Source organism: Eubalaena glacialis, chromosome 4 (genome assembly GCF_028564815.1).
Source record: "Eubalaena glacialis isolate mEubGla1 chromosome 4, mEubGla1.1.hap2.+ XY, whole genome shotgun sequence".
Taxonomy (NCBI): Eukaryota; Metazoa; Chordata; class Mammalia; order Artiodactyla; family Balaenidae; genus Eubalaena; species Eubalaena glacialis.
The window spans coordinates 164,377,684-164,402,472 of record NC_083719.1 but is presented as its reverse complement, the minus strand read 5'-3'; positions in this window follow the sequence as shown (position 1 = coordinate 164,402,472).

The following is a 24,789-nucleotide window of genomic DNA, read 5'->3' as shown; positions in this document are numbered from 1 at the left end:
ACGTGAGAGAACAGATTACCTGGAGCTGTTGGAGTGCTGAGGAAATGTAGCTCTCCCAAGGAAGAGTGCAGTGTGTTGCCCTACACTTAGCATACACAGAGTGACTGGGAAAGGTATCCGGGCCTGGATGTTTCTTAGCAACCAAGTGGAGCCTGCCGGTACTCGGTGTTCTTGCACGGAATAGGGTGCCCAGGCGAGATCCTAGGTGTCTTGAAAAGCGTAGTAACGTTAAAAGAAAGGAGAACTGCAACTCATGTCTCAAGGAAACTTCTCCACGTGCCGCTTCAGCAGGGCTCTTCAAGGCTTTACCTTGAGGAAAGGACTCACGTCAAGTTTCCTTGCAGCTCTAGAGCGTCTCAGGAGGAGCTCCCACCCAGGCTACGATAGCACCCTGTTGATTTCGAGAAAACTCGTTCCCTTCCCAGAGCCCTGCCTACAGTGACTAGAAACTCGTCCAAAACACTGGTATTTAGGTAGGTTCAAGGCGGCATGAATGGAGCTTTCAAAATGGGAAAGCAAGCCTTGTGCCATCAGGTCCCCGTTTCCAGTGAACACGCAGCCTACCTCCTTGTGATTTCTACCAAGTTAATATACACTCTAGTGACACACTGGTCCCTTCCCTGAATAACGTGTTCTTGGCACGGAGTTCTGCATGTAGCGAACTGCCTCTCCCAAGGAATGCTCTAGGTACGCTATAGGGGCTTAGCCTCTTCTAAAACCCTGCAGTGTAAGAGGAAGAACTGTGCTTTGGTTACAGCAGGAACGCAAGCCAACATTCTCCTGTAAGTATGGGGTCGTAAAGTATGACTTTGTAGAAGGAATGTGAAAGAGTATTGGTTTCTCAGTGCCGCTCAGCCTAGGGCACTGAGGCAGATATGCATGACATGTAGATGTGAGACAACAGATTGCCTTGAGCTGTTGGAGTGCTGAGGAAATCTAGCTCTCCCAAGGAGGCGTGCAGTGTGTTGCCCTACACTTAGCATATTGAGAGTGACTGGGAAAGGTTTCCGGGCCCTGATGTTTCTGAGCTTCCCAGTCGAGCATGCCGGTCCTCGGTGTTCTTGCAGGGAATAGGGTGCCCACGGGAGTTACTAGGTGTCTTCATAAGCGTACTAACGTTCAAAGAAAGCAGAACTGCAACTCATGTCTCCAGGAAACTGCTCCACGCTTCGGCTTCAGCAGGGCTCTTCAAGGCTTTACCTTGAGGAAACGACTCACGTCAAGTTTCCTTTGAGCTCTAGAGCGTCTCAGGTGGAGCTCCCACCCAGGCTACGAAAGCACCCTGTTGATTTAGAGAAAACTCGTTCCCTTCCCAGAGCCCTGCCTACAGTGACTAGAGACCCGTCCAAAACACTGGTATTTAGGTAGCTTCAAGGCAGCATGAATGGAGCTTTCAAAATGGGAAAGCAAGCCTTGTGCCATCAGGTCTCCGTTTCCAGTGAGCACGCAGCCTACCCCCTTGTGATGTCTACCAAGTAAATATTCCCTCAAACTACACATTGGTCCCTTCCCTGAAGAATGTTTTCTTGGCACGGAGTTCTGCATGTAGCGAACTGCCTCTCCCAAGGAACGCTTTGGTAACGCTATCGGGGCGTAGGCTCTTCTAAAACCCTGCAGTGTAAGAGGAAGAACTGTGCTTTGGTTACAGCAGGAACGCAAGGCAACTTTCTCCTGTAAGTATGGGGTCTTAAGGTATGACTTTGTAGAAGGAATGTGAAAGAGTATTGGTTTCTCAGTGCCGCTCAGCCTAGGGCACTGAGGCAGATATGCATGACATGTAGACGTGAGACAACAGATTGCCTGGAGCTGTTGGAGTGCTGAGGAAATCTAGCTCTCCCAAGGAGGCGTGCAGTGTGTTGCCTTACACTTAGCATATTGAGAGTGACTGGGAAAGGTTTCCGGGCCTAGATGTTTCTGAGCTTCCCAGTCGAGCATGCCGGTCCTCGGTGTTCTTGCAGGGAATAGGGTGCCCACGAGAGTTACTAGGTGTCTTCATAAGCGTACTAACAATCAAAGAAAGCAGAACTGCAACTCATGTCTCCAGGAAACTGCTCCACGCTTCGGCTTCAGCAGGGCCCTTCAAGGCTTTACCTTGAGGAAACGACTCACGTCAAGTTTCCTTTGAGCTCTAGAGCGTCTCAGTTGGAGCTCCCACCCAGGCTACGAAAGCACCCTGTTGATTTAGAGAAAACTCGTTCCCTTCCCACAGCCCTGCCTACAGTGACTAGAGACCCGTCCAAAACACTGGTATTTAGGTAGCTTCAAGGCAGCATGAATGGAGCTTTCAAAATGGGAAAGCAAGCCTTGTGCCATCAGGTCTCCATTTCCAGGGAACACGCAGCCTACCCCCTTGTGATGTCTACCAAGTAAATATTCCCTCAAACTACACAATGGTCCCTTCCCTGAAGAATGTTTTCTTGGCACGGAGTTCTGCATGTAGCGAACTGCCTCTCCCAAGGAACGCTTTGGTAACGCTATCGGGGCTTAGGCTCTTCTAAAACCCTGCAGTGTAAGAGGAAGAACTGTGCTTTGGTTACAGGAGGAACGCAAGCCGAGTTTCTCCTGTAAGTATGGGGTCTTAAGGTATGACTTTGTAGAAGGAATGCAAAGCAGTTTTGATTTCTCAGTGCCGCTCAGCCTAGGGCATTGAGGCAATTTGCATGACATGTAGGACGTGAGAGAACAGATTACCTGGAGCTGTTGGAGTGCTGAGGAAATGTAGCTCTCCCAAGGAAGAGTGCAGTGTGTTGCCCTACACTTAGCATACACAGAGTGACTGGGAAAGGTATCCGGGCCTGGATGTTTCTTACCAACCCAGTGGAGCCTGCCGGTACTCGGTGTTCTTGCACGGAATAGGGTGCCCAGGCGAGATCCTAGGTGTCTTGAAAAGCGTCGTAACGTTAAAAGAAAGGAGAACTGCAACTCCTGTCTCAAGGAAACTTCTCCACGTGCCGCTTCAGCAGGGCTCTTCAAGGCTTTACCTTGAGGAAAGGACTCACGTCAAGTTTCCTTGTAGCTCTAGAGCGTCTCAGGAGGAGCTCCCACCCAGGCTACGAAAGCACCCTGTTGATTTCGAGAAAACTCGTTCCCTTCCCAGAGCCCTGCCTACAGTGACTAGAAACTCGTCCAAAACACTGGTATTTAGGTAGGTTCAAGGCGGCATGAATGGAGCTTTCAAAATGGGAAAGCAAGCCTTGTGCCATCAGGTCCCCGTTTCCAGTGAACACGCAGCCTACCTCCTTGTGATTTCTACCAAGTTAATATACACTCTAGTGACACACTGGTCCCTTCCCTGAATAACGTGTTCTTGGCACGGAGTTCTGCATGTAGCGAAATGCCTCTCCCAAGGAATGCTCTAGGTACGCTATAGGGGCTTAGCCTCTTCTAAAACCCTGCAGTGTAAGAGGAAGAACTGTGCTTTGGTTACAGCAGGAACTCAAGCCAACTTTCTCCTGTAAGTATGGGGTCTTAAGGTATGACTTTGTAGAAGGACTGTGAAACAGTATTGGTTACTCAGTGCCGCTCAGCCTAGGGCATTGAGGCAGATATGCATGACATGTAGACGTGAGACAACAGATTGCCTGGAGCTCTTGGAGTGCTGAGGAAATCTAGCTCTCCCAAGGAGGCGTGCAGTGTGTTGCCCTACACTTAGCATATTGAGAGTGACTGGGAAAGGTTTCCGGGCCTTGATGTTTCTGAGCTTCCCAGTCGAGCATGCCGGTCCTCGGTGTTCTTGCAGGGAATAGGGTGCCCACGGGAGTTACTAGGTGTCTTCATAAGCGTACTAACGTTCAAAGAAAGCAGAACTGCAACTCGTGTCTCCAGGAAACTGCTCCACGCTTTGGCTTCAGCAGGGCTCTTCAAGGCTTTACCTTGAGGAAACGACTCACGTCAAGTTTCCTTTGAGCTCTAGAGCTTCTAGGTGGAGCTCCCACCAGGCTACGAAAGCACCCTGTTGATTTAGAGAAAACTCGTTCCCTTCCCACAGCCCTGCCTACAGTGACTAGAGACCCGTCCAAAATACTGGTATTTAGGTAGCTTCAAGGCAGCATGAATGGAGCTTTCAAAATGGGAATGCAAGCCTTGTGCCATCAGGTCTCCGTTTCCAGGGAACACGCAGCCTACCCCCTTGTGATGTCTACCAAGTAAATATTCCCTCAAATTACACAATGGTCCCTTCCCTGAAGAATGTTTTCTTGGCACGGAGTTCTGCATGTAGCGAACTGCCTCTCCCAAGGAACGCTTTGGTAACGCTATCGGGGCTTAGGCTCTTCTAAAACCCTGCAGTGTAAGAGGAAGAACTGTGCTTTGGTTACAGGAGGAACGCAAGCTGAGTTTCTCCTGTAAGTATGGGGTCTTAAGGTATGACTTTGTAGAAGGAATGCAAAGCAGTTTTGATTTCTCAGTGCCGCTCAGCCTAGGGCATTGAGGCAATTTGCATGACATGTAGGACGTGAGAGAACAGATTACCTGGAGCTGTTGGAGTGCTGAGGAAATGTAGCTCTCCCAAGGAAGAGTGCAGTGTGTTGCCCTACACTTAGCATACACAGAGTGACTGGGAAAGGTATCCGGGCCTGGATGTTTCTTAGCAACCCAGTGGAGCCTGCCGGTACTCGGTGTTCTTGCACGGAATAGGGTGCCCAGGCGAGATCCTAGGTGTCTTGAAACGCATAGTAACGTTAAAAGAAAGGAGAACTGCAACTCCTGTCTCAAGGAAACTTCTCCACGTGCCGCTTCAGCAGGGCTCTTCAAGTCTTTACCTTGAGGAAAGGACTCACGTCAAGTTTCCTTGTAGCTCTAGAGCGTCTCAGGAGGAGCTCCCACCCAGGCTATGAAAGCACCCTGTTGATTTCGAGAAAACTCGTTCCCTTCCCAGAGCCCTGCCTACAGTGACTAGAAACTCGTCCAAAACACTGGTATTTAGGTAGGTTCAAGGCGGCATGAATGGAGCTTTCAAAATGGGAAAGCAAGCCTTGTGCCATCAGGTCCCCGTTTCCAGTGAACACGCAGCCTACCTCCTTGTGATTTCTACCAAGTTAATATACACTCTAGAGACACACTGGTCCCTTCCCTGAATAACGTGTTCTTGGCACGGAGTTCTGCATGTAGCGAACTGCCTCTCCCAAGGAATGCTCTAGGTACGCTATAGGGGCTTAGCCTCTTCTAAAACCCTGCAGTGTAAGAGGAAGAACTGTGCTTTGGTTACAGCAGGAACGCAAGGCAACTTTCTCCTGTAAGTATGGGGTCTTAAGGTATGACTTTGTAGAAGGAATGTGAAAGAGTATTGGTTACTCAGTGCCACTCAGCCTAGGGCATTGAGGCAGATATGCATGACATGTAGACGTGAGACAACAGATTGCCTGGAGCTGTTGGAGTGTTGAGGAAATCTAGCTCTCCCAAGGAGGCGTGCAGTGTGTTGCCCTACCCTTAGCATATTGAGAGTGACTGGGAAAGGTTTCCGGGCCTGGATGTTTCTGAGCTTCCCAGTCGAGCATGCCGGTCCTCGGTGTTCTTGCAGGGAATAGGGTGCCCACGAGAGTTACTAGGTGTCTTCATAAGCGTACTAACGTTCAAAGAAAGCAGAACTGCAACTCATGTCTCCAGGAAACTGCTCCACGCTTCGGCTTCAGCAGGGCTCTTCAAGGCTTTACCTTGAGGAAACGACTCACGTCAAGTTTCCTTTGAGCTCTAGAGCTTCTAGGTGGAGCTCCCACCCAGGCTACGAAAGCACCCTGTTGATTTAGAGAAAACTCGTTCCCTTCCCAGAGCCCTGCCTACAGTGACTAGAGACCCGTCCAAAACACTGGTATTTAGGTAGCTTCAAGGCAGCATGAATGGAGCTTTCAAAATGGGAAAGCAAGCCTTGTGCCATCAGGTCTCCGTTTCTAGGGAACACGCAGCCTACCCCCTTGTGATGTCTACCAAGTAAATATTCCCTCAAACTACACAATGGTCCCTTCCCTGAAGAATGTTTTCTTGGCACGGAGTTCTGCATGTAGCGAACTGCCTCTCCCAAGGAACGCTTTGGTAACGCTATCGGGGCTTAGGCTCTTCTAAAACCCTGCAGTGTAAGAGGAAGAACTGTGCTTTGGTTACAGGAGGAACGCAAGCCGAGTTTCTCCTGTAAGTATGGGGTCTTAAGGTATGACTTTGTAGAAGGAATGCGAAGCAGTTTTGATTTCTCTGTGCCGCTCAGCCTAGGGCATTGAGGCAATTTGCATGACATGTAGGACGTGAGAGAACAGATTACCTGGAGCTGTTGGAGTGCTGAGGAAATGTAGCTCTCCCAAGGAAGAGTGCAGTGTGTTGCCCTACACTTAGCATACACAGAGTGACTGGGAAAGGTATCCGGGCCTGGATGTTTCTTAGCAACCCAGTGGAGCCTGCCGGTACTCGGTGTTCTTGCACGGAATAGGGTGCCCAGGCGAGATCCTAGGTGTCTTGAAAAGCGTAGTAACGTTAAAAGAAAGGAGAACTGCAACTCATGTCTCAAGGAAACTTCTCCACGTGCCGCTTCAGCAGGGCTCTTCAAGGCTTTACCTTGAGGAAAGGACTCACGTCAAGTTTCCTTGTAGCTCTAGAGCGTCTCAGGAGGAGCTCCCACCCAGGCTACGAAAGCACCCTGTTGATTTAGAGAAAACTCGTTCCCTTCCCAGAGCCCTGCCTACAGTGACTAGAAACTCGTCCAAAACACTGGTATTTAGGTAGGTTCAAGGCGGCATGAATGGAGCTTTCAAAATGGGAAAGCAAGCCTTGTGCCATCAGGTCCCCGTTTCCAGTGAACACGCAGCCTACCTCTTTGTGATTTCTACCAAGTTAATATACACTCTAGTGACACACTGGTCCCTTCCCTGAATAACGTGTTCTCGGCACGGAGTTCTGCATGTAGCGAACTGCCTCTCCCAAGGAATGCTCTAGGTACGCTATAGGGGCTTAGCCTCTTCTAAAACCCTGCAGTGTAAGAGGAAGAACTGTGCTTTGGTTACAGCAGGAACGCAAGGCAACTTTCTCCTGTAAGTATGGGGTCTTAAGGTATGACTTTGTAGAAGGAATGTGAAAGAGTATTGGTTTCTCAGTGCCGCTCAGCCTAGGGCACTGAGGCAGATATGCATGACATGTAGACGTGAGACAACAGATTGCCTGGAGCTGTTGGAGTGCTGAGGAAATCTAGCTCTCCCAAGGAGGCGTGCAGTGTGTTGCCTTACACTTAGCATATTGAGAGTGACTGGGAAAGGTTTCCGGGCCTAGATGTTTCTGAGCTTCCCAGTCGAGCATGCCGGTCCTCGGTGTTCTTGCAGGGAATAGGGTGCCCACGAGAGTTACTAGGTGTCTTCATAAGCGTACTAACAATCAAAGAAAGCAGAACTGCAACTCATGTCTCCAGGAAACTGCTCCACGCTTCGGCTTCAGCAGGGCCCTTCAAGGCTTTACCTTGAGGAAACGACTCACGTCAAGTTTCCTTTGAGCTCTAGAGCGTCTCAGTTGGAGCTCCCACCCAGGCTACGAAAGCACCCTGTTGATTTAGAGAAAACTCGTTCCCTTCCCACAGCCCTGCCTACAGTGACTAGAGACCCGTCCAAAACACTGGTATTTAGGTAGCTTCAAGGCAGCATGAATGGAGCTTTCAAAATGGGAAAGCAAGCCTTGTGCCATCAGGTCTCCATTTCCAGGGAACACGCAGCCTACCCCCTTGTGATGTCTACCAAGTAAATATTCCCTCAAACTACACAATGGTCCCTTCCCTGAAGAATGTTTTCTTGGCACGGAGTTCTGCATGTAGCGAACTGCCTCTCCCAAGGAACGCTTTGGTAACGCTATCGGGGCTTAGGCTCTTCTAAAACCCTGCAGTGTAAGAGGAAGAACTGTGCTTTGGTTACAGGAGGAACGCAAGCCGAGTTTCTCCTGTAAGTATGGGGTCTTAAGGTATGACTTTGTAGAAGGAATGCAAAGCAGTTTTGATTTCTCAGTGCCGCTCAGCCTAGGGCATTGAGGCAATTTGCATGACATGTAGGACGTGAGAGAACAGATTACCTGGAGCTGTTGGAGTGCTGAGGAAATGTAGCTCTCCCAAGGAAGAGTGCAGTGTGTTGCCCTACACTTAGCATACACAGAGTGACTGGGAAAGGTATCCGGGCCTGGATGTTTCTTACCAACCCAGTGGAGCCTGCCGGTACTCGGTGTTCTTGCACGGAATAGGGTGCCCAGGCGAGATCCTAGGTGTCTTGAAAAGCGTCGTAACGTTAAAAGAAAGGAGAACTGCAACTCCTGTCTCAAGGAAACTTCTCCACGTGCCGCTTCAGCAGGGCTCTTCAAGGCTTTACCTTGAGGAAAGGACTCACGTCAAGTTTCCTTGTAGCTCTAGAGCGTCTCAGGAGGAGCTCCCACCCAGGCTACGAAAGCACCCTGTTGATTTCGAGAAAACTCGTTCCCTTCCCAGAGCCCTGCCTACAGTGACTAGAAACTCGTCCAAAACACTGGTATTTAGGTAGGTTCAAGGCGGCATGAATGGAGCTTTCAAAATGGGAAAGCAAGCCTTGTGCCATCAGGTCCCCGTTTCCAGTGAACACGCAGCCTACCTCCTTGTGATTTCTACCAAGTTAATATACACTCTAGTGACACACTGGTCCCTTCCCTGAATAACGTGTTCTTGGCACGGAGTTCTGCATGTAGCGAAATGCCTCTCCCAAGGAATGCTCTAGGTACGCTATAGGGGCTTAGCCTCTTCTAAAACCCTGCAGTGTAAGAGGAAGAACTGTGCTTTGGTTACAGCAGGAACTCAAGCCAACTTTCTCCTGTAAGTATGGGGTCTTAAGGTATGACTTTGTAGAAGGACTGTGAAACAGTATTGGTTACTCAGTACCGCTCAGCCTAGGGCATTGAGGCAGATATGCATGACATGTAGACGTGAGACAACAGATTGCCTGGAGCTCTTGGAGTGCTGAGGAAATCTAGCTCTCCCAAGGAGGCGTGCAGTGTGTTGCCCTACACTTAGCATATTGAGAGTGACTGGGAAAGGTTTCCGGGCCTTGATGTTTCTGAGCTTCCCAGTCGAGCATGCCGGTCCTCGGTGTTCTTGCAGGGAATAGGGTGCCCACGGGAGTTACTAGGTGTCTTCATAAGCGTACTAACGTTCAAAGAAAGCAGAACTGCAACTCGTGTCTCCAGGAAACTGCTCCACGCTTTGGCTTCAGCAGGGCTCTTCAAGGCTTTACCTTGAGGAAACGACTCACGTCAAGTTTCCTTTGAGCTCTAGAGCTTCTAGGTGGAGCTCCCACCAGGCTACGAAAGCACCCTGTTGATTTAGAGAAAACTCGTTCCCTTCCCACAGCCCTGCCTACAGTGACTAGAGACCCGTCCAAAATACTGGTATTTAGGTAGCTTCAAGGCAGCATGAATGGAGCTTTCAAAATGGGAATGCAAGCCTTGTGCCATCAGGTCTCCGTTTCCAGGGAACACGCAGCCTACCCCCTTGTGATGTCTACCAAGTAAATATTCCCTCAAATTACACAATGGTCCCTTCCCTGAAGAATGTTTTCTTGGCACGGAGTTCTGCATGTAGCGAACTGCCTCTCCCAAGGAACGCTTTGGTAACGCTATCGGGGCTTAGGCTCTTCTAAAACCCTGCAGTGTAAGAGGAAGAACTGTGCTTTGGTTACAGGAGGAACGCAAGCTGAGTTTCTCCTGTAAGTATGGGGTCTTAAGGTATGACTTTGTAGAAGGAATGCAAAGCAGTTTTGATTTCTCAGTGCCGCTCAGCCTAGGGCATTGAGGCAATTTGCATGACATGTAGGACGTGAGAGAACAGATTACCTGGAGCTGTTGGAGTGCTGAGGAAATGTAGCTCTCCCAAGGAAGAGTGCAGTGTGTTGCCCTACACTTAGCATACACAGAGTGACTGGGAAAGGTATCCGGGCCTGGATGTTTCTTAGCAACCCAGTGGAGCCTGCCGGTACTCGGTGTTCTTGCACGGAATAGGGTGCCCAGGCGAGATCCTAGGTGTCTTGAAAAGCATAGTAACGTTAAAAGAAAGGAGAACTGCAACTCCTGTCTCAAGGAAACTTCTCCACGTGCCGCTTCAGCAGGGCTCTTCAAGTCTTTACCTTGAGGAAAGGACTCACGTCAAGTTTCCTTGTAGCTCTAGAGCGTCTCAGGAGGAGCTCCCACCCAGGCTATGAAAGCACCCTGTTGATTTCGAGAAAACTCGTTCCCTTCCCAGAGCCCTGCCTACAGTGACTAGAAACTCGTCCAAAACACTGGTATTTAGGTAGGTTCAAGGCGGCATGAATGGAGCTTTCAAAATGGGAAAGCAAGCCTTGTGCCATCAGGTCCCCGTTTCCAGTGAACACGCAGCCTACCTCCTTGTGATTTCTACCAAGTTAATATACACTCTAGAGACACACTGGTCCCTTCCCTGAATAACGTGTTCTTGGCACGGAGTTCTGCATGTAGCGAACTGCCTCTCCCAAGGAATGCTCTAGGTACGCTATAGGGGCTTAGCCTCTTCTAAAACCCTGCAGTGTAAGAGGAAGAACTGTGCTTTGGTTACAGCAGGAACGCAAGGCAACTTTCTCCTGTAAGTATGGGGTCTTAAGGTATGACTTTGTAGAAGGAATGTGAAAGAGTATTGGTTACTCAGTGCCACTCAGCCTAGGGCATTGAGGCAGATATGCATGACATGTAGACGTGAGACAACAGATTGCCTGGAGCTGTTGGAGTGTTGAGGAAATCTAGCTCTCCCAAGGAGGCGTGCAGTGTGTTGCCCTACCCTTAGCATATTGAGAGTGACTGGGAAAGGTTTCCGGGCCTGGATGTTTCTGAGCTTCCCAGTCGAGCATGCCGGTCCTCGGTGTTCTTGCAGGGAATAGGGTGCCCACGAGAGTTACTAGGTGTCTTCATAAGCGTACTAACGTTCAAAGAAAGCAGAACTGCAACTCATGTCTCCAGGAAACTGCTCCACGCTTCGGCTTCAGCAGGGCTCTTCAAGGCTTTACCTTGAGGAAACGACTCACGTCAAGTTTCCTTTGAGCTCTAGAGCTTCTAGGTGGAGCTCCCACCCAGGCTACGAAAGCACCCTGTTGATTTAGAGAAAACTCGTTCCCTTCCCAGAGCCCTGCCTACAGTGACTAGAGACCCGTCCAAAACACTGGTATTTAGGTAGCTTCAAGGCAGCATGAATGGAGCTTTCAAAATGGGAAAGCAAGCCTTGTGCCATCAGGTCTCCGTTTCTAGGGAACACGCAGCCTACCCCCTTGTGATGTCTACCAAGTAAATATTCCCTCAAACTACACAATGGTCCCTTCCCTGAAGAATGTTTTCTTGGCACGGAGTTCTGCATGTAGCGAACTGCCTCTCCCAAGGAACGCTTTGGTAACGCTATCGGGGCTTAGGCTCTTCTAAAACCCTGCAGTGTAAGAGGAAGAACTGTGCTTTGGTTACAGGAGGAACGCAAGCCGAGTTTCTCCTGTAAGTATGGGGTCTTAAGGTATGACTTTGTAGAAGGAATGCGAAGCAGTTTTGATTTCTCTGTGCCGCTCAGCCTAGGGCATTGAGGCAATTTGCATGACATGTAGGACGTGAGAGAACAGATTACCTGGAGCTGTTGGAGTGCTGAGGAAATGTAGCTCTCCCAAGGAAGAGTGCAGTGTGTTGCCCTACACTTAGCATACACAGAGTGACTGGGAAAGGTATCCGGGCCTGGATGTTTCTTAGCAACCCAGTGGAGCCTGCCGGTACTCGGTGTTCTTGCACGGAATAGGGTGCCCAGGCGAGATCCTAGGTGTCTTGAAAAGCGTAGTAACGTTAAAAGAAAGGAGAACTGCAACTCATGTCTCAAGGAAACTTCTCCACGTGCCGCTTCAGCAGGGCTCTTCAAGGCTTTACCTTGAGGAAAGGACTCACGTCAAGTTTCCTTGTAGCTCTAGAGCGTCTCAGGAGGAGCTCCCACCCAGGCTACGAAAGCACCCTGTTGATTTAGAGAAAACTCGTTCCCTTCCCAGAGCCCTGCCTACAGTGACTAGAAACTCGTCCAAAACACTGGTATTTAGGTAGGTTCAAGGCGGCATGAATGGAGCTTTCAAAATGGGAAAGCAAGCCTTGTGCCATCAGGTCCCCGTTTCCAGTGAACACGCAGCCTACCTCTTTGTGATTTCTACCAAGTTAATATACACTCTAGTGACACACTGGTCCCTTCCCTGAATAACGTGTTCTCGGCACGGAGTTCTGCATGTAGCGAACTGCCTCTCCCAAGGAATGCTCTAGGTACGCTATAGGGGCTTAGCCTCTTCTAAAACCCTGCAGTGTAAGAGGAAGAACTGTGCTTTGGTTACAGCAGGAACGCAAGGCAACTTTCTCCTGTAAGTATGGGGTCGTAAGGTATGACTTTGTAGAAGGAATGTGAAAGAGTATTGGTTTCTCAGTGCCGCTCAGCCTAGGGCACTGAGGCAGATATGCATGACATGTAGATGTGAGACAACAGATTGCCTTGAGCTGTTGGAGTGCTGAGGAAATCTAGCTCTCCCAAGGAGGCGTGCAGTGTGTTGCTCTACACTTAGCATATTGAGAGTGACTGGGAAAGTTTTCCGGGCCTGGATGTTTCTGAGCTTCCCAGTCGAGCATGCCGGTCCTCGGTGTTCTTGCAGGGAATAGGGTGCCCACGGGAGTTACTAGGTGTCTTCATAAGCGTACTAACGTTCAAAGAAAGCAGAACTGCAACTCATGTCTCCAGGAAACTGCTCCACGCTTCGGCTTCAGCAGGGCTCTTCAAGGCTTTACCTTGAGGAAATGACTCACGTCAAGTTTCCTTTGAGCTCTAGAGCTTCTAGGTGGAGCTCCCACCCAGGCTACGAAAGCACCCTGTTGATTTAGAGAAAACTCGTTCCCTTCCCACAGCCCTGCCTACAGTGACTAGAGACCCGTCCAAAACACTGGTATTTAGGTAGCTTCAAGGCAGCATGAATGGAGCTTTCAAAATGGGAAAGCAAGCCTTGTGCCATCAGGTCTCCGTTTCCAGTGAGCACGCAGCCTACCCCCTTGTGATGTCTACCAAGTAAATATTCCCTCAAACTACACAATGGTCCCTTCCCTGAAGAATGTTTTCTTGGCACGGAGTTCTGCATGTAGCGAACTGCCTCTCCCAAGGAACGCTTTGGTAACGCTATCGGGGCTTAGGCTCTTCTAAAACCCTGCAGTGTAAGAGGAAGAACTGTGCTTTGGTTACAGGAGGAACGCAAGCCGAGTTTCTCCTGTAAGTATGGGGTCTTAAGGTATGACTTTCTAGAAGGAATGCGAAGCAGTTTTGATTTCTCAGTGCCGCTCAGCCTAGGGCATTGAGGCAATTTGCATGACATGTAGGACGTGAGAGAACAGATTACCTGGAGCTGTTGGAGTGCTGAGGAAATGTAGCTCTCCCAAGGAAGAGTGCAGTGTGTTGCCCTACACTTAGCATACACAGAGTGACTGGGAAAGGTATCCGGGCCTGGATGTTTCTTAGCAACCCAGTGGAGCCTGCCGGTACTCGGTGTTCTTGCACGGAATAGGGTGCCCAGGCGAGATCCTAGGTGTCTTGAAAAGCGTAGTAACGTTAAAAGAAAGGAGAACTGCAACTCATGTCTCAAGGAAACTTCTCCACGTGCCGCTTCAGCAGGGCTCTTCAAGGCTTTACCTTGAGGAAAGGACTCACGTCAAGTTTCCTTGTAGCTCTAGAGCGTCTCAGTTGGAGCTCCCACCCAGGCTACGAAAGCACCCTGTTGATTTAGAGAAAACTCGTTCCCTTCCCACAGCCCTGCCTACAGTGACTAGAGACCCGTCCAAAACACTGGTATTTAGGTAGCTTCAAGGCAGCATGAATGGAGCTTTCAAAATGGGAAAGCAAGCCTTGTGCCATCAGGTCCCCGTTTCCAGTGAACACGCAGCCTACCTCCTTGTGATTTCTACCAAGTTAATATACACTCTAGTGACACACTGGTCCCTTCCCTGAATAACGTGTTCTTGGCACGGAGTTCTGCATGTAGCGAACTGCCTCTCCCAAGGAATGCTCTAGGTACGCTATAGGGGCTTAGGCTCTTTTAAAACCCTGCAGTGTAAGAGGAAGAACTGTGCTTTGGTTACAGGAGGAACGCAAGCCGAGTTTCTCCTCTAAGTATGGGGTCTTAAGGTATGACTTTGTAGAAGGAATGCGAAGCAGTTTTGATTTCTCAGTGCCGCTCAGCCTAGGGCATTGAGGCAATTTGCATGACATGTAGGACGTGAGAGAACAGATTACCTGGAGCTGTTGGAGTGCTGAGCAAATGTAGCTCTCCCAAGGAAGAGTGCAGTGTGTTGCCCTAAACTTAGCATACACAGAGTGACTGGGAAAGGTATCCGGGCCTGGATGTTTCTTAGCAACCCAGTGGAGCCTGCCGGTACTCGGTGTTCTTGCAGGGAATAGGGTGCCCAGGCGAGATCCTAGGTGTCTTGAAAAGCGTACTAATGTTAAAAGAAAGGAGAACTGCAACTCATGTCTCAAGGAAACTTCTCCACGTTCCGCTTCAGCAGGGCTCTTCAAGGCTTTACCTTGAGGAAAGGACTCACGTCAAGTTTCCTTGAGGCTCTAGAGCGTCTCAGGAGGAGCTCCCACCCAGGCTATGAAAGCACCCTGTTGATTTAGAGAAAACTCGTTCCCTTCCCAGAGCCCTGCCTACAGTGACTAGAAACTCGTCCAAAACTCTGGTATTTAGGTAGCTTCAAGGCAGCATGAATGGAGCTTTCAAAATGGGAAAGCAAGCCTTGTGCCATCAGGTCTCCGTTTCTAGGGAACACGCAGCCTACCCCCTTGTGATGTCTACCAAGTAAATATTCCCTCAAACTACACAATGGTCCCTTCCCTGAAGAATGTTTTCTTGGCACGGAGTTCTGCATGTAGCGAACTGCCTCTCCCAAGGAACGCTTTGGTAACGCTATCGGGGCTTAGGCTCTTCTAAAACCCTGCAGTGTAAGAGGAAGAACTGTGCTTTGGTTACAGGAGGAACGCAAGCCGAGTTTCTCCTGTAAGTATGGGGTCTTAAGGTATGACTTTGTAGAAGGACTGCGAAGCAGTTTTGATTTCTCTGTGCCGCTCAGCCTAGGGCATTGAGGCAATTTGCATGACATGTAGGACGTGAGAGAACAGATTACCTGGAGCTGTTGGAGTGCTGAGGAAATGTAGCTCTCCCAAGGAAGAGTGCAGTGTGTTGCCCTACACTTAGCATACACAGAGTGACTGGGAAAGGTATCCGGGCCTGGATGTTTCTTAGCAACCCAGTGGAGCCTGCCGGTACTCGGTGTTCTTGCACGGAATAGGGTGCCCAGGCGAGATCCTAGGTGTCTTGAAAAGCGTAGTAACGTTAAAAGAAAGGAGAACTGCAACTCATGTCTCAAGGAAACTTCTCCACGTGCCGCTTCAGCAGGGCTCTTCAAGGCTTTACCTTGAGGAAAGGACTCACGTCAAGTTTCCTTGTAGCTCTAGAGCGTCTCAGGAGGAGCTCCCACCCAGGCTACGAAAGCACCCTGTTGATTTAGAGAAAACTCGTTCCCTTCCCAGAGCCCTGCCTACAGTGACTAGAAACTCGTCCAAAACACTGGTATTTAGGTAGGTTCAAGGCGGCATGAATGGAGCTTTCAAAATGGGAAAGCAAGCCTTGTGCCATCAGGTCCCCGTTTCCAGTGAACACGCAGCCTACCTCTTTGTGATTTCTACCAAGTTAATATACACTCTAGTGACACACTGGTCCCTTCCCTGAATAACGTGTTCTCGGCACGGAGTTCTGCATGTAGCGAACTGCCTCTCCCAAGGAATGCTCTAGGTACGCTATAGGGGCTTAGCCTCTTCTAAAACCCTGCAGTGTAAGAGGAAGAACTGTGCTTTGGTTACAGCAGGAACGCAAGGCAACTTTCTCCTGTAAGTATGGGGTCTTAAGGTATGACTTTGTAGAAGGAATGTGAAAGAGTATTGGTTTCTCAGTGCCGCTCAGCCTAGGGCACTGAGGAAGATATGCATGACATGTAGACGTGAGACAACAGATTGCCTGGAGCTGTTGGAGTGCTGAGGAAATCTAGCTCTCCCAAGGAGGCGTTCAGTGTGTTGCCTTACACTTAGCATATTGAGAGTGACTGGGAAAGGTTTCCGGGCCTAGATGTTTCTGAGCTTCCCAGTCGAGCATGCCGGTCCTCGGTGTTCTTGCAGGGAATAGGGTGCCCACGAGAGTTACTAGGTGTCTTCATAAGCGTACTAACAATCAAAGAAAGCAGAACTGCAACTCATGTCTCCAGGAAACTGCTCCACGCTTCGGCTCCAGCAGGGCCCTTCAAGGCTTTACCTTGAGGAAACGACTCACGTCAAGTTTCCTTTGAGCTCTAGAGCGTCTCAGTTGGAGCTCCCACCCAGGCTACGAAAGCACCCTGTTGATTTAGAGAAAACTCGTTCCCTTCCCACAGCCCTGCCTACAGTGACTAGAGACCCGTCCAAAACACTGGTATTTAGGTAGCTTCAAGGCAGCATGAATGGAGCTTTCAAAATGGGAAAGCAAGCCTTGTGCCATCAGGTCTCCGTTTCCAGGGAACACGCAGCCTACCCCCTTGTGATGTCTACCAAGTAAATATTCCCTCAAACTACACAATGGTCCCTTCCCTGAAGAATGTTTTCTTGGCACGGAGTTCTGCATGTAGCGAACTGCCTCTCCCAAGGAACGCTTTGGTAACGCTATCGGGGCTTAGGCTCTTCTAAAACCCTGCAGTGTAAGAGGAAGAACTGTGCTTTGGTTACAGGAGGAACGCAAGCCGAGTTTCTCCTGTAAGTATGGGGTCTTAAGGTATGACTTTGTAGAAGGAATGCGAAGCAGTTTTGATTTCTCAGTGCCGCTCAGCCTAGGGCATTGAGGCAATTTGCATGACATGTAGGACGTGAGAGAACAGATTACCTGGAGCTGTTGGAGTGCTGAGGAAATGTAGCTCTCCCAAGGAAGAGTGCAGTGTGTTGCCCTACACTTAGCATACACAGAGTGACTGGGAAAGGTATCCGGGCCTGGATGTTTCTTAGCAACCCAGTGGAGCCTGCCGGTACTCGGTGTTCTTGCACGGAATAGGGTGCCCAGGCGAGATCCTAGGTGTCTTGAAAAGCGTAGTAACGTTAAAAGAAAGGAGAACTGCAACTCCTGTCTCAAGGAAACTTCTCCACGTGCCGCTTCAGCAGGGCTCTTCAAGGCTTTACCTTGAGGAAAGGACTCACGTCAAGTTTCCTTGTAGCTCTAGAGCGTCTCAGGAGGAGCTCCCACCCAGGCTATGAAAGCACCCTGTTGATTTCGAGAAAACTCGTTCCCTTCCCAGAGCCCTGCCTACAGTGACTAGAAACTCGTCCAAAACACTGGTATTTAGGTAGGTTCAAGGCGGCATGAATGGAGCTTTCAAAATGGGAAAGCAAGCCTTGTGCCATCAGGTCCCCGTTTCCAGTGAACACGCAGCCTACCTCCTTGTGATTTCTACCAAGTTAATATACACTCTAGAGACACACTGGTCCCTTCCCTGAATAACGTGTTCTTGGCACGGAGTTCTGCATGTAGCGAACTGCCTCTCTCAAGGAATGCTCTAGGTACGCTATAGGGGCTTAGCCTCTTCTAAAACCCTGCAGTGTAAGAGGAAGAACTGTGCTTTGGTTACAGCAGGAACGCAAGGCAACTTTCTCCTGTAAGTATGGGGTCTTAAGGTATAACTTTGTAGAAGGAATGTGAAAGAGTATTGGTTACTCAGTGCCACTCAGCCTAGGGCATTGAGGCAGATATGCATGACATGTAGACGTGAGACAACAGATTGCCTTGAGCTGTTGGAGTGCTGAGGAAATCTAGCTCTCCCAAGGAGGCGTGCAGTGTGTTGCCCTACACTTAGCATATTGAGAGTGACTGGGAAAGGTTTCCGGGCCTGGATGTTTCTGAGCTTCCCAGTCGAGCATGCCGGTCCTCGGTGTTCTTGCAGGGAATAGGGTGCCCACGGGAGTTACTAGGTGTCTTCATAAGCGTACTAACGTTCAAAGAAAGCAGAACTGCAACTCATGTCTCCAGGAAACTGCTCCACGCTTCGGCTTCAGCAGGGCTCTTCAAGGCTTTACCTTGAGGAAACGACTCACGTCAAGTTTCCTTTGAGCTCTAGAGCTTCTAGGTGGAGCTCCCACCCAGGCTACGAAAGCACCCTGTTGATTTAGAGAAAACTCGTTCCCTTCCCAGAGCCCAGCCTACAGTGACTAGAGACCCGTCCAAAACACTGGTATTTAGGTAGCTTCAAGGCAGCATGAATGGAGCTTTCAAAATGGGAAAGCAAGCCTTGTGCCATCAGGTCTCCGTTTCCAGTGAGCACGCAGCCTACCCCCTTGTGATGTCTACCAAGTAAATATTCCCTCAAACTACACAATGGTCCCTTCCCTGAAGAATGTTTTCTTGGCACGAAGTTCTGCATGTAGCGAACTGCCTCTCCCAAGGAACGCTTTGGTAACGCTATCGGGGCTTAGGCTCTTCTAAAACCCTGCAGTGTAAGAGGAAGAACTGTGCTTTGGTTACAGGAGGAACGCAAGCCGAGTTTCTCCTGTAAGTATGGGGTCTTAAGGTATGACTTTGTAGAAGGAATGCGAAGCAGTTTTGATTTCTCAGTGCCGCTCAGCCTAGGGCATTGAGGCAATTTGCATGACATGTAGGACGTGAGAGAACAGATTACCTGGAGCTGTTGGAGTGCTGAGGAAATGTAGCTCTCCCAAGGAAGAGTGCAGTGTGTTGCCCTACACTTAGCATACACAGAGTGACTGGGAAAGGTATCCGGGCCTGGATGTTTCTGAGCTTCCCAGTCGAGCATGCCAGTACTCGGTGTTCTTGCACGGAATAGGGTGCCCAGGCGAGATCCTAGGTGTCTTGAAAAGCGTAGTAACGTTAAAAAAAGGAGAACTGCAACTCATGTCTCAAGGAAACTTCTCCACGTGCCGCTTCAGCAGGGCTCTTCAAGGCTTTACCTTGAGGAAAGGACTCACGTCAAGTTTCCTTGTAGCTCTAGAGCGTCTCAGAAGGAGCTCCCACCCAGGCTACGAAAGCACCCTGTTGATTTAGAGAAAACTCGTTCCCTTCCCAGAGCCCTGCCTACAGTGACTAGAGACCCGTCCAAAACACTGGTATTTAGGTAGCTTCAAGGCAGCATGAATGGAGCTTTCAAAATGGGAAAGCAAGCCTTGTGCCATCAGGTCTCCGTTTCCAGTGAGCACGCAGCCTACCCCCTTGTGATGTCTACCAAGTAAATATTCCCTCAAACTACACAATGGTCCCTTCCCTGAAGAATGTTTTCTTGGCACGGAGTTCTGCATGTAGCGAACTGCCTCTCCCAAGGAACGCTTTGGTAACGCTATCGGGGCTTAGGCTCTTCTAAAACCCTGCAGTGTAAGAGGAAGAACTGTGCTTTGGTTACAGCAGGAACACAAGGCAACTTTCTCCTGTAAGTATGGGGTCTTAAGGTATGACTTTGTAGAAGGAATGTGAAAGAGTATTGGTTTCTCAGTGCCGCTCAGCCTAGGGCACTGAGGCAGATATGCATGACATGTAGACGTGAGACAACAGATTGCCTGGAGCTGTTGGAGTGCTGAGGAAATCTAGCTCTTTCAAGGAGGCGTTCAGTGTGTTGCCTTACACTTAGCATATTGAGAGTGACTGGGAAAGGTTTCCGGGCCTAGATGTTTCTGAGCTTCCCAGTCGAGCATGCCGGTCCTCGGTGTTCTTGCAGGGAATAGGGTGCCCACGAGAGTTACTAGGTGTCTTCATAAGCGTACTAACAATCAAAGAAAGCAGAACTGCAACTCATGTCTCCAGGAAACTGCTCCACGCTTCGGCATCAGCAGGGCCCTTCAAGGCTTTACCTTGAGGAAACGACTCACGTCAAGTTTCCTTTGAGCTCTAGAGCGTCTCAGTTGGAGCTCCCACCCAGGCTACGAAAGCACCCTGTTGATTTAGAGAAATATCGTTCCCTTCCCACAGCCCTGCCTACAGTGACTAGAGACTCGTCCAAAACACTGGTATTTAGGTAGCTTCAAGGCAGCATGAATGGAGCTTTCAAAATGGGAAAGCAAGCCTTGTGCCATCAGGTCTCCGTTTCCAGGGAACACGCAGCCTACCCCCTTGTGATGTCTACCAAGTAAATATTCCCTCAAACTACACAATGGTCCCTTCCCTGAAGAATGTTTTCTTGGCACGGAGTTCTGCATGTAGCGAACTGCCTCTCCCAAGGAACGCTTTGGTAACGCTATCGGGGCTTAGGCTCTTCTAAAACCCTGCAGTGTAAGAGGAAGAACTGTGCTTTGGTTACAGGAGGAACGCAAGCCGAGTTTCTCCTGTAAGTATGGGGTCTTAAGGTATGACTTTGTAGAAGGAATGCGAAGCAGTTTTGATTTCTCAGTGCCGCTCAGCCTAGGGCATTGAGGCAATTTGCATGACATGTAGGACGTGAGAGAACAGATTACCTGGAGCTGTTGGAGTGCTGAGGAAATGTAGCTCTCCCAAGGAAGAGTGCAGTGTGTTGCCCTACACTTAGCATACACAGAGTGACTGGGAAAGGTATCCGGGCCTGGATGTTTCTTAGCAACCCAGTGGAGCCTGCCGGTACTCGATGTTCTTGCACGGAATAGGGTGCCCAGGCGAGATCCTAGGTGTCTTGAAAAGCGTAGTAACGTTAAAAGAAAGGAGAACTGCAACTCATGTCTCAAGGAAACTTCTCCACGTGCCGCTTCAGCAGGGCTCTTCAAGGCTTTACCTTGAGGAAAGGACTCACGTCAAGTTTCCTTGTAGCTCTAGAGCGTCTCAGGAGGAGCTCCCACCCAGGCTACGAAAGCACCCTGTTGATTTAGAGAAAACTCGTTCCCTTCCCAGAGCCCTGCCTACAGTGACTAGAAACTCGTCCAAAACACTGGTATTTAGGTAGGTTCAAGGCGGCATGAATGGAGCTTTCAAAATGGGAAAGCAAGCCTTGTGCCATCAGGTCCCCGTTTCCAGTGAACACGCAGCCTACCTCCTTGTGATTTCTACCAATTTAATATACACTCTAGCGACACACTGGTCCCTTCCCTGAATAACGTGTTCTTGGCACGGAGTTCTGCATGTAGCGAACTGCCTCTCCCAAGGAATGCTCTAGGTACGCTATAGGGGCTTAGCCTCTTCTAAAACCCTGCAGTGTAAGAGGAAGAACTGTGCTTTGGTTACAGCAGGACCGCAAGCCAACTTTCTCCTGTAAGTATGGGGTCGTAAGGTATGACTTTGTAGAAGGAATGTGAAAGAGTATTGGTTACTCAGTGCCGCTCAGCCTAGGGCACTGAGGCAGATATGCATGACATGTAGACGTGAGACAACAGATTGCCTTGAGCTGTTGGAGTGCTGAGGAAATCTAGCTCTCCCAAGGAGGCGTGCAGTGTGTTGCCCTACACTTAGCATATTGAGAGTGACTGGGAAAGGTTTCCGGGCCTGGATGTTTCTGAGCTTCCCAGTCGAGCATGCCGGTCCTCGGTGTTCTTGCAGGGAATAGGGTGCCCACGGGAGTTACTAGGTGTCTTCATAAGCGTACTAACGTTCAAAGAAAGCAGAACTGCAACTCATGTCTCCAGGAAACTGCTCCACGCTTCGGCTTCAGCAGGGCTCTTCAAGGCTTTACCTTGAGGAAACGACTCACGTCAAGTTTCCTTTGAGCTCTAGAGCTTCTAGGTGGAGCTCCCACCCAGGCTACGAAAGCACCCTGTTGATTTAGAGAAAACTCGTTCCCTTCCCAGAGCCCAGCCTACAGTGACTAGAGACCCGTCCAAAACACTGGTATTTAGGTAGCTTCAAGGCAGCATGAATGGAGCTTTCAAAATGGGAAAGCAAGCCTTGTGCCATCAGGTCTCCGTTTCCAGTGAGCACGCAGCCTACCCCCTTGTGATGTCTACCAAGTAAATATTCCCTCAAACTACACAATGGTCCCTTCCCTGAAGAATGTTTTCTTGGCACGAAGTTCTGCATGTAGCGAACTGCCTCTCCCAAGGAACGCTTTGGTAACGCTATCGGGGCTTAGGCTCTTCTAAAACCCTGCAGTGTAAGAGGAAGAACTGTGCTTTGGTTACAGGAGGAACGCAAGCCGAGTTTCTCCTGTAAGTATGGGGTCTTAAGGTATGACTTTGTAGAAGGAATGCGAAGCAGTTTTGATTTCTCAGTGCCGCTCAGCCTAGGGCATTGAGGCAATTTGCATGACATGTAGGACGTGAGAGAACAGATTACCTGGAGCTGTTGGAGTGCTGAGGAAATGTAGCTCTCCCAAGGAAGAGTGCAGTGTGTTGCCCTACACTTAGCATACACAGAGTGACTGGGAAAGGTATCCGGGCCTGGATGTTTCTGAGCTTCCCAGTCGAGCATGCCAGTACTCGGTGTTCTTGCACGGAATAGGGTGCCCAGGCGAGATCCTAGGTGTCTTGAAAAGCGTAGTAACGTTAAAAAAAGGAGAACTGCAACTCATGTCTCAAGGAAACTTCTCCACGTGCCGCTTCAGCAGGGCTCTTCAAGGCTTTACCTTGAGGAAAGGACTCACGTCAAGTTTCCTTGTAGCTCTAGAGCGTCTCAGGAGGAGCTCCCACCCAGGCTACGAAAGCACCCTGTTGATTTAGAGAAAACTCGTTCCCTTCCCAGAGCCCTGCCTACAGTGACTAGAGACCCGTCCAAAACACTGGTATTTAGGTAGCTTCAAGGCAGCATGAATGGAGCTTTCAAAATGGGAAAGCAAGCCTTGTGCCATCAGGTCTCCGTTTCCAGTGAGCACGCAGCCTACCCCCTTGTGATGTCTACCAAGTAAATATTCCCTCAAACTACACAATGGTCCCTTCCCTGAAGAATGTTTTCTTGGCACGGAGTTCTGCATGTAGCGAACTGCCTCTCCCAAGGAACGCTTTGGTAACGCTATCGGGGCTTAGGCTCTTCTAAAACCCTGCAGTGTAAGAGGAAGAACTGTGCTTTGGTTACAGCAGGAACGCAAGGCAACTTTCTCCTGTAAGTATGGGGTCTTAAGGTATGACTTTGTAGAAGGAATGTGAAAGAGTATTGGTTTCTCAGTGCCGCTCAGCCTAGGGCACTGAGGCAGATATGCATGACATATAGACGTGAGACAACAGATTGCCTGGAGCTGTTGGAGTGCTGAGGAAATCTAGCTCTTTCAAGGAGGCGTTCAGTGTGTTGCCTTACACTTAGCATATTGAGAGTGACTGGGAAAGGTTTCCGGGCCTAGATGTTTCTGAGCTTCCCAGTCGAGCATGCCGGTCCTCGGTGTTCTTGCAGGGAATAGGGTGCCCACGAGAGTTACTAGGTGTCTTCATAAGCGTACTAACAATCAAAGAAAGCAGAACTGCAACTCATGTCTCCAGGAAACTGCTCCACGCTTCGGCTTCAGCAGGGCCCTTCAAGGCTTTACCTTGAGGAAACGACTCACGTCAAGTTTCCTTTGAGCTCTAGAGCGTCTCAGTTGGAGCTCCCACCCAGGCTACGAAAGCACCCTGTTGATTTAGAGAAATATCGTTCCCTTCCCACAGCCCTGCCTACAGTGACTAGAGACTCGTCCAAAACACTGGTATTTAGGTAGCTTCAAGGCAGCATGAATGGAGCTTTCAAAATGGGAAAGCAAGCCTTGTGCCATCAGGTCTCCGTTTCCAGGGAACACGCAGCCTACCCCCTTGTGATGTCTACCAAGTAAATATTCCCTCAAACTACACAATGGTCCCTTCCCTGAAGAATGTTTTCTTGGCACGGAGTTCTGCATGTAGCGAACTGCCTCTCCCAAGGAACGCTTTGGTAACGCTATCGGGGCTTAGGCTCTTCTAAAACCCTGCAGTGTAAGAGGAAGAACTGTGCTTTGGTTACAGGAGGAACGCAAGCCGAGTTTCTCCTGTAAGTATGGGGTCTTAAGGTATGACTTTGTAGAAGGAATGCGAAGCAGTTTTGATTTCTCAGTGCCGCTCAGCCTAGGGCATTGAGGCAATTTGCATGACATGTAGGACGTGAGAGAACAGATTACCTGGAGCTGTTGGAGTGCTGAGGAAATGTAGCTCTCCCAAGGAAGAGTGCAGTGTGTTGCCCTACACTTAGCATACACAGAGTGACTGGGAAAGGTATCCGGGCCTGGATGTTTCTTAGCAACCCAGTGGAGCCTGCCGGTACTCGATGTTCTTGCACGGAATAGGGTGCCCAGGCGAGATCCTAGGTGTCTTGAAAAGCGTAGTAACGTTAAAAGAAAGGAGAACTGCAACTCATGTCTCAAGGAAACTTCTCCACGTGCCGCTTCAGCAGGGCTCTTCAAGGCTTTACCTTGAGGAAAGGACTCACGTCAAGTTTCCTTGTAGCTCTAGAGCGTCTCAGGAGGAGCTCCCACCCAGGCTACGAAAGCACCCTGTTGATTTAGAGAAAACTCGTTCCCTTCCCAGAGCCCTGCCTACAGTGACTAGAAACTCGTCCAAAACACTGGTATTTAGGTAGGTTCAAGGCGGCATGAATGGAGCTTTCAAAATGGGAAAGCAAGCCTTGTGGCATCAGGTCCCCGTTTCCAGTGAACACGCAGCCTACCTCCTTGTGATTTCTACCAATTTAATATACACTCTAGCGACACACTGGTCCCTTCCCTGAATAACGTGTTCTTGGCACGGAGTTCTGCATGTAGCGAACTGCCTCTCCCAAGGAATGCTCTAGGTACGCTATAGGGGCTTAGCCTCTTCTAAAACCCTGCAGTGTAAGAGGAAGAACTGTGCTTTGGTTACAG